This window comes from Myodes glareolus, chromosome 10 (assembly GCF_982192425.1).
Source record: "Myodes glareolus chromosome 10, mMyoGla1.1, whole genome shotgun sequence".
NCBI lineage: Eukaryota > Metazoa > Chordata > Mammalia > Rodentia > Cricetidae > Myodes > Myodes glareolus.
Window position 1 is genome coordinate 21,596,082 of NC_142035.1, and position 9,366 is coordinate 21,605,447.

Sequence of the window (9,366 nt, forward strand, 5' to 3'; positions counted from 1 at the left end):
GAGTGAGACCCTAGCTAACACAGAACAAAACAGAATTCCCAAAGATGTGTCTGTTTTAGAGGAATTTTTCTTTGAGGAATTGCAGTGACCATTCTTGGGATGTCTTTTCTGTCTGCTGTTGACCTTCCCTCTTGAGGTCTTTGCTGTGCATAACTGGGGTTCTAAAGAGCTTGACAAATTGAGGAGCTGGGCATAGGGAAAGGCCGGTTTGTTCAACAAACACAGAGACCCTGTACAAGGCTTGCTCGCAATTTCAGGACAAACAGGCCTGACACTCCAGGACCCCATGATTCTAGCCTAGTGGGGAAACTTAGCAAAATAGACAACTGTAGATTGCAAAAACAAACCAAACAAGCAGATGCTTTTGTGTCTTCTCCTGTGGAGGCACCTGGATGGTAACTGAAGCCAAGCTCATTGCTTATTTTGCTCTCCCCTGGAAAGCAGCTTTCTGTTTTAGATCTTGTGGTTGAGAGTCACGTATAGGCTACCCTCCAAAAGATTTGTGGTGCTAAGAGCCCATTCTTGACAGGGTGCTTGCCACCTGGGGGTTCTCTCTGCCCACAGGACTCCTCATATCACCTAGGATGCCACCCTTCTTCCTGAGCTGTCTTCCAGGAAAACAGAGACACTTCCTTTGCAGAAAGGCCTTGGAGGACCTCACCCTGCACTTCTGTTGCCACTGTAGCTCTTTGAGATGTCCTGCTTCCACTGTCAGTTTCTGCATAGGTAAAATGTGGTATTTGGAACAAATACAATTTTCCCAGCCCCAGTGATCTGGGAGTCTTTTCTTCCCAAATCGTAAGCTCTTTTGCAGCCCAACTGAGGTAGGTGGCAGGAGTGAGTTGGTGGCAAGGGACTTTGGGAGCTGCCTGCATGTACTTTGATCAGTGTAGCATATATGCCCAGATACTTCCTGTCTCAGGGAACTTCCCTTCATCTCTTTTCTTCTCTGTATTGAGAACTTGTCTATGGCCCATCATTCAGCCCTCATGCATGCTGTTGCTCAGGGGTGTCAGAGTTCCTTTTAAGAGCCTGAACTCCTGGAGGGCGTGGCCCATGAGTCCTGCTCAGAGGCCAGCCCTACTATTCTCCAGTTTTTGTCAGAATCTCATGTATGATGAGACCCTGGGGCCATAGTGCAATGATGGCAGAAGTCACAAAATAATCCCACACTAGTTCAGAATTATGAATAATAAAGGGTTATTTATTTAGGGGAGACTTACAGATCACTGTCCTAGATAACAGTCCTCTGCACGAACAGGGAACAGGAACAGAGTCTAGCAGCCAGACGCAAGAGCCAGAAACGAGAGCAAGCACAGGCTTTAAAGCTGCATTTATAGTCTAAGAGACCACGCCCAAGTGGGCTGGTATCTTAAAGACTGTTGGCTGAAGGAGCGCCCACAGCACCGTATCTTAAATGCTATTGGCTGAGGGAGCGAAATGTGCTCCTACAGCAGTGGACAGTTTCCACCAGCACAGTGTCCTCTTGGGTAAAGAGAAAGGGGATAGTATTTATCAGTCAAGTTGTCCTAAAGATCCTTGACTAGGCACTGTGGTAGGGGTTCTGAGGGTCTCAGAAAGGAGCTGATGCAGACGTGAGAGGACTGGCTTTCAGACCTGAAGATCAAGAGTGAATATTTGAGCGGTGGAGTAATAAATGAGATATTGCTGGATCACCATCTAATCCAACATCTTGCTTCCAGATAGAGACTGAACTGAAAAGTAAAATGAAGAACCACTAGTATCTGGCTAGATACTAGATACCTTAGAGACAGACCCCAAAAAGCTTCTGGAGAAAAATAACAGTTTGTTTAAACCTAAAGCACTGACAGTTGGGGAGCACTAAGGGAGGGTTTAAAGTTGAATTGCTGTTAGCAAGCCCCCAGTCATCCCTGAGAACTCCTGTTTCCAGCTGACTAGGAGCCGTCCCAGTATACTAGCAGCATGTGAGATGGGATTTGTCTCTCAGGGATGTAGGGAAGGCCACGTCACTGGGAATGAGGAGAAGGGGCTCAGAAGTAGCAATGATGAGTTTAGCAAACTAGTACTGGGTGAATGGAGTATGTTGAAAATAGCAGTGTACATCCTGGTCAGGTCAGGCAAAGCCAAGTAGCTAGAGGTTCTATATCGGCCTGTCTCCCTCTGGGAATCCAGGAAAGGGTCTCAAGCATTAGGGTCAGGAGTGGACTAAGACTAAAACAAAAAACAAAAAAACAAACAAACAAAAACCATTCTGTGAGGAGCCAAGGAGCCCTGGGTCTTATGCTCTGCCTTTGTAACTTGGACCTGTCCAGACCCCACCACCACCACCTTAGCTTCCTCACCTTAAAATGGAGGCCAGTAACATCAGCTTCAGGGCAGTCTTGGATGCCACCCCTGCCAGTGGGGCTGTGTGGGCATTCCTGTTCCTTACTAGGCGTTAGTGCAGGGGCATGTATGAGGGTGCCTTGTTGGATCTGGTTGAACAAGACCCACCCTAAAGACAAATCTCTGGGTAGTCCCGGCCTCTCACCTCTTTCCCTGGGCAGTTGTAGAGAACACACACTTGGACAGCTTGTCCATGCTGCTGTTCCCCTGTCCCATGCTAATGGTGGCAGCCTTCCAAAAACAGGGAGACGTAGAAGATTATAGGGCCCTGGACTTGATTCCCACCCCTTGGCATGTGACCTTGTTCTTTACTGTTCGTGTTCCTTGAGGCCTGTTACCTCATTTATTAGTCAAAGAAGTCTTTAACATTTCCAGAGACATCTCCTGTGAGACATTGGTGAGCTTTAATTTATTATTGTTACTTGAGTCTTAAAAGATGCTGGCTGAAAGTGTGTTAAGGCAATGAGGTATTTAATCAAAGGATTTTATATTAGAGGAATAAACTTGAATTTTACTCTTGGGTGCAGAAGTGCCCAGAACATTCATGTATAGCCAAGGCAGATGTGGAAGGGGCCATGAGGGGGGGAAACAGACGAAACATTTCAGTGGTTCCCTGGTGTGCAATGGTTCCCACTCCTTAGCTGCATCACTGAGGTCCTGTGTGACCTTTAGTCATAGAGGCTTTGTCTCTGAACCAGTCACAGAACCTGCCTGACCACCTGGCACAGCGCCTGTCAGTCTGTGGCTTTATGGATAAATAGGCAGTAGGTGACTGGTCTTTGCTAGAAGGCAGGGAATCGCCTCCCAAGACTCCTTGGCAACTCTGAAGTGATGAGGATAATTTCCAGACTAGTATTTTGAGAAGAACCTCATCAAAAGCACACAGCCCAACATCCTTTCTGTGGAGCACAGCACATGAGGCAAGCCCCTGTCAGGCCTGAGGTAGTGGATTCCTGATTGTATCCTTCTCTCTCCCTGCCCTGTGCCCTCAACCCCATGTACTTAGTGTTTTCCTCTTCTTACTGTCCCTCCTTTCTAGTACATTGGTGAGCTGGCACCAAGTGTAGAGTACAGACTTCCTGTTCTACAGCCAAGGTCAGCTCTGGCAAGTTGCTCTCTGTTTGCCTACAGATTGACAGCGACCCACTGACTCTTGATTCCTGAGCTCTGATAGACCATAAACTGAGTTAGTTGTTGGCATTGCTCATCTTGCCTTTCCATCTCCTTTCCTCAAAGATCATGAGCATTGTCAGCAGACATGGGCTCAGAACTGCCTCTCTTCGGCCTCGCTCTGCTGCTGTATACCTGCATCTCTGCAAACACACTGCCCAGATGTTAGTCTTACTCCAGGCCCATGTCCTCTGTAGCCCTCGGGCTTCTGCTCTGTGAGGACACTTGCTCACAGATGAACAGGGCCCTTTGTAGGGCTGCTTTTAGTATATGGCAAAAGGGTTGGTTGGTTTTTACTTACTGGTCAAGTATGAACTAGGTGTTTCTACACTTAGCCATTTTGGATTCCATTTTGCACAGACAAGAACTGTGGCCCACAGGGGCTTAACACACCCAGCTCTTGCCATAATGGCCCTCAGGACTTTGCCCATCTACAACCTGGTATGCGGTTGTGGCTAATACTTGAATTGGTAAGACTAGACTGGGCCTCCACAGCCCTCCTTAGCTGTCACTACTTCTGTACCTGTCTGTATGCCTGTCTTTCTGGCCCCTCTGTGTTTCCCAGGCCCATGGCCTTCTCTTCATTTGGATCTAGTCATTTCTGACTGCTCAATTGCACCTGTGTCTCTGAGGATACAGCCCAACTTCTTTCAACTCATGGTCCATGTAGCTATTGGGTTTCTCTACCATATTAGGACATGTTCTGTGGCACTTGGCTCAACTTTTGTCTTTCCACAAGGATGACATGCTCCCTATGAGTGGAGCAGCTAGTGCTCACAGTCTGGCTGGCACCTCTGTGCTCCTTCACCAGGTGTCAATCAGCGACACTCACCTATCCTCAAAGGAGGTGGTCCAAAAAGGTGTCTGGGTTGAAGTGACAACTGCTACCATCATGAAGGCCAAGAAGGAATCAACTGCATCACTTAGGGATCTTATCATCCCTCTAGGGTTAGCAGAGTGGGAGAGGCAGAGGAGGAGATGGCTTTCCCGACTTTGGAGGAAGGGAGCTGGAGGGTGACACCTTTTGGACTGCTCTTTTTTGTATGGCTGTTATTCACCAAGTGCTTTCCTAGGTCGGAAGGCATGAGCGGCTGTCCTCAGGACCTCCTGAACCCTCATAGCACTCTAGTGAGCATGGCACAGCCGTGTCTGTTCTACAGATGCCCTCTAGATGTGAATTGCCCAGCAGTAAAAGCAGCCCTGGGACTTTCCCCTGTCCCGTTGTCCTCCAGAGCCTTATCTTAGCTACTGTCCTCTTCCCAGTCATGAGTGGAGAAGGGGTGTGGAGCAACAGAAGTGAAGCGTTTGAGGGTGGGAGCAAGAGAAGATGGAGGAGGTTGGTGGAACTCCAGGGTTAGAACACATCTGCTCAGGAGGGAGGGGTAAGAGGGTAGAGAACTTTTTAAAACAAGTTAAGTTGGAAATAAGAACCTGTTAAAAGTTAGGGATGCAGGAAAGAATTAGAAAAGGTATCTAAACTAAAAAACAAAGAAATGGCATCAGGAAAGTGAAGGCCAACAGTAAGCAAGGACAAGTGATGGTCCATGTCCCGATGGCCTGGAATGGACTGAACTATTTAATCAAGGCTAACCTGGAATAGCGAGCGTGGAGCAACCCACCCACCCAAACCAAAGTGACTTAGCACTGGGACAGTGACCTCGTCTATTCTGTAACCGTTGCTGGGAGGTACTAAATAAAAATTTGCTGATAGGAAATGAACATCTGAAGTGAGAAATTACATCAGATGAAGTAGCCAAGCATAGAGGCTCATGCTTATCATCCTAGCACTTGGTAGGGAGAGGTTGAGGGGTCATGAGTTCAGGGTCATCCTTGGTTGCAGAAAGTATTAGAGCCCAGAGCTGTGTGGCATGCTCCTTTAGTCCCAGCACTTAGGAGGCAGCTCTGAGTTTGAGGCCAGCCTAATCTACAGAGCAAGTTCCAGGACAGCCAGAGCTATACAGAGAAATCTTATCTCAAAACAGACAAACAAAAAAACCAAAGAGAGAGAGAGAGAGAGGGGGGGGGGGGAGGGAGGGAGGGAGGTGCGTGGAACCCTGTCTCAAATAATAAATAGTACACATTCAATTGAAACTCCAGTGTTAAGCTGCTGATGATGGAAGGGAAGGGAACCAGGGTTTCCATCTATTGGCCAGCTAGGTAGGGCTACCTGAGTCATTTGAATTAATACATACAGTGGTCAAGACTAGGAAGACAACTCTCCCTTGACCACAGGTCTACAGGGTGTTTGGGTTATTATGCCCTTATGGTTCTTGAGAGTTGAGGATCCTCTAGAGAGACTCATCCAGTCTTGGATGAGTTTGTTTTCATCATCTAGGGTTCTCAATCATCCAGATTTCACATAAGGGACCTCCAACAAGGACTAGCAAAAATAACCTGTCTTCTCTAATTGTAGCACCCTTTCACACAATATGCCACTTCCCCGGATAGATAGGAATTTGCTACCTGAGTCTTACAACTCATAGCTCCATTACATTTTTTCTTCTTGTTTTGTTTTTAAAATTTATTTTTATTTTATAAGTGTTTTGCCTGCATGTCTGTAAGTGCACCATGTGTTTACCAGGTGCCCATGGAGCCAGAAACAGTATTGGGTCCCCTGGAACTAGAGTTACAGACAATTGTGAGCCGCCGTGTGGCTGTCAGGAACTGAAGCCGGGTTCTCTGCAAAAGCAACCACTGCTCTTAACCGCTGAGCCATCACTCCCACTCCTGTGCTGTTCTCAATCAAGATTAGATAGGCAAAGTAATCCTGCTTTTCCCAGTGAGGATGCTTCTGCACTGACTTGCTGGGATACACCTTCACTCACTAGGCCTGTCTTCTAGATCATCCCCAGTTCCTTTTCAGAGCTAGCATCACCTCTTTAGATGCCCCAAGGCTTGTGACGGTACTGAGGGGAATGAAGACCCCAGACTTTCTCAGCTCCACATTTTGGAGCATGGAGGGATCAAGATGGCTGCAGCCCCAAGAAGGTGAACTTGCCAGGAACTGGTTGAGATGATTCTGCTGCTTGTGGTGAAATGTCTTGGCAAACCATTCAGGTAGGTCTGCACAATTGAGGGAGAGGGTGGGGTTGACACTCTGTGGCCCTTGAGTAATGTTTCCTTGCAGAATTGATGTCTTCAGACTGGTAGATGCCAACTAGATGGATCCATCCAAATTGGCAAAGTAGGTGAGCCGTCTCTCCACACACTTTTCCTGGCAGACTTTCAGTGGCTTTCTTTCTTTGAAATGACGTCCTGTATTCATTGTCATTGTTTCCAGTCATGCCTTCTGGTTCTCTGTCCAGATGGCACATTCTTTGAGAACATAGCTTCAGAAGTGGACATCAGTTGGTAATAGCTAAACTCAGAGCTGGAGCAAGAGGAGAAGGCTTGTCCAAAGCCAAGGTTCAGATTGTTGATCTGTTGTTTACTACAAGGAAAGCTCTATTCTAAATCCACCTCAGAGCACACAACTAAGGTGGCTTAGTTGATATGCTTGCTGTACAAGCTTTCGGACCTGAGCCCAATCCCCAGTCCTCTATAAAAGAGATTGGCAGCACACATCAGATGACTAGAGAGGATCAGTGGGGCTGCTGGCCAGTCAGTCTGGCAAATTTTGAACTCCAACAAAAGAGTCACAGGAACCAAGCCCCAAACCAGTCTGTGACAGGCATTCCAAGGGCAGTTGCAACGTGGACCCTGCTGAGGAGACTGAGAAGGGGCCACTGGAAGAGACCACAAAAGCACATAGGTTCCTAAAGTTGGTAAAGAGTTTGCTGCATAGCTCTGAGAATAGGACAGAAGTCCCCCAAGTGGGGGACAATTGACATCTATTCTGGCTGAGAGGAGGGAGAAGGGGGCTGGAGGGGCTACAGAGCCAGGAAGGCACCCATGCTCATTGGTCACATCAGGATGGGAAGGCTGGGCCAGCCACCTGCAGAGTAGAGACAGACAGCAAAGGGCCCCAGAGCAGTGGGATTAAGTGTTGATGGGAAGGGATTAGTCGTGTTGGTGGAAGGAGTAAATTCAATCATGTTCCTTTTTGTGGGGAACCTGATCTCCATGTTCTCAGGGAGCCTTCATCTGCTCTGTGGAGCCTAACTGCAGCTCTAATTGGCTGTGGCTGCTTCTTGCCTGGTGGCTGGGGTCGTGTCTTAGCATTCTTTGTAGCCCTGGGCACCTAGCAACAGGCAGTTGATGATGTAGGGGCAGAATAATCATCGTCTGTCTCAACTCCAATATCTGAATTGGAGATTCAGATAGATGCTTTTTGTCAAAAAAGATTTATGTCATGCAAGGAATCAACAAATGGCATAACATTCATAATTACTTTATCTAGATCTCAAAGAATGCTCCCTGGCCTCACTGTGGGCTCAACTTCTCAAAGTGTATGCTACAGGGTCATGGGCACTGTCTCATCTGATCCCTACTGCCCCTCCCCTGCATACAGTGAGGCAGTCAACCAGCTGGCCTGTTTCATAGGGAAAGAAACAGACCCAGAGAAATAAAGCAAAAAGATAGAATGGTGAGAAGTACAGGGAGTGGAACGAGGGCACAGTCTTGAGTTCTTTGGTCTCTCCTAAACAGTATGTACTGAATTGTAACTATCTCTTCTGTAATTGCACAGAAATCAAAGTCAGTGAACTGTGGCTTAGCTGCCTGAGCATGTGTCTTCCAGAACTGGGTATAGAAGACTATGTGTCTTCTGCATAGTAGGGCAATCTAGGTTCCATTTCAACTCCCTGGAAGTTCCTACCAGGAAGTCTCATGGGTGTTAGAGCTGTGTGAGGCATGGGGGTGCTAGACAGCCATGGATCCTTCATTTCCTTTAAACATGGTCTTCAGAAGCAGGAAATTGTATGAGAGGCAACTCTCAATTAGAGTAGTAGGGTTGCAGAGGAATGGATCAGAACCTCATGGTAGACAGAAACCAGAAGTGCTTAGATTGGTTGTCTGTTAGGTTGGGGCTGGAGAGATGGTTCCATAGTTAAGAGCTCATACTGCTCTTGGCAGAGTATCCAAGTTTGGTTCCTAGTACCCATGCCATGCTGGGTCTTCTGACCTCTTCAGGCTCCTGCACTCACACATGCACGCTGGCATACATTTGCATATGCATGCATACACACTTAGAAGGTCAGTCTTGGAGTGGCCCTCCTGTCTTGAGGGCAGCCCTGATGAGTTGGGGAACACAGTATTGTAAGACAGTCAAGAGACATTGGAAAGTGGCTCACATGGGCCAGGGTGTGGGGAACACAACAGTGGGTCTGGCAGACACCTGAATCCTAGGTTGAAGGCTGAAGAAAGACACAGCTGGCCTGGAGTTATTGCCACTGTGTAATGGGGACCCTAAGAAGGTGACTTGCTAGGGAGCATGTGGAGAAGATGGCAGAGAGCCGAGGCCAAGACAAGGAGTTAGAAACACTCAAGGAGCTGATCGAGGTGGCAGAAAGAGAAGGACCTGAGAGATGCAACACACAACTAGGAGAGGGGGTTGCCATGGCAACCAAGGTAGTAAAGAGTTTCAAGGAGAAAGTAATCAACATTGTCAAATTGGCAGCGAATTTCAATTGGATCAACACAGGAATTTCCCTGTTGGACTTCAGGATTAGCTGATTTGTACTGGACTTAAAAGAGCATTTGTGGGGAGTTGTAGGAACATGAAGGGGGATGATGTTGACATGTAAGGGGGTGTGAGACTGTCACTAAGTCCTTTAAGGAACCAAGAAGGAAAACTTGGAGATGTGAGAGATGTGGGTGTAGAAGGTGAAGCTAGGAAGGATGAGCACATTGTTCACTAGCCAGTGTATACAGCCATACCTTCCAGTGTCC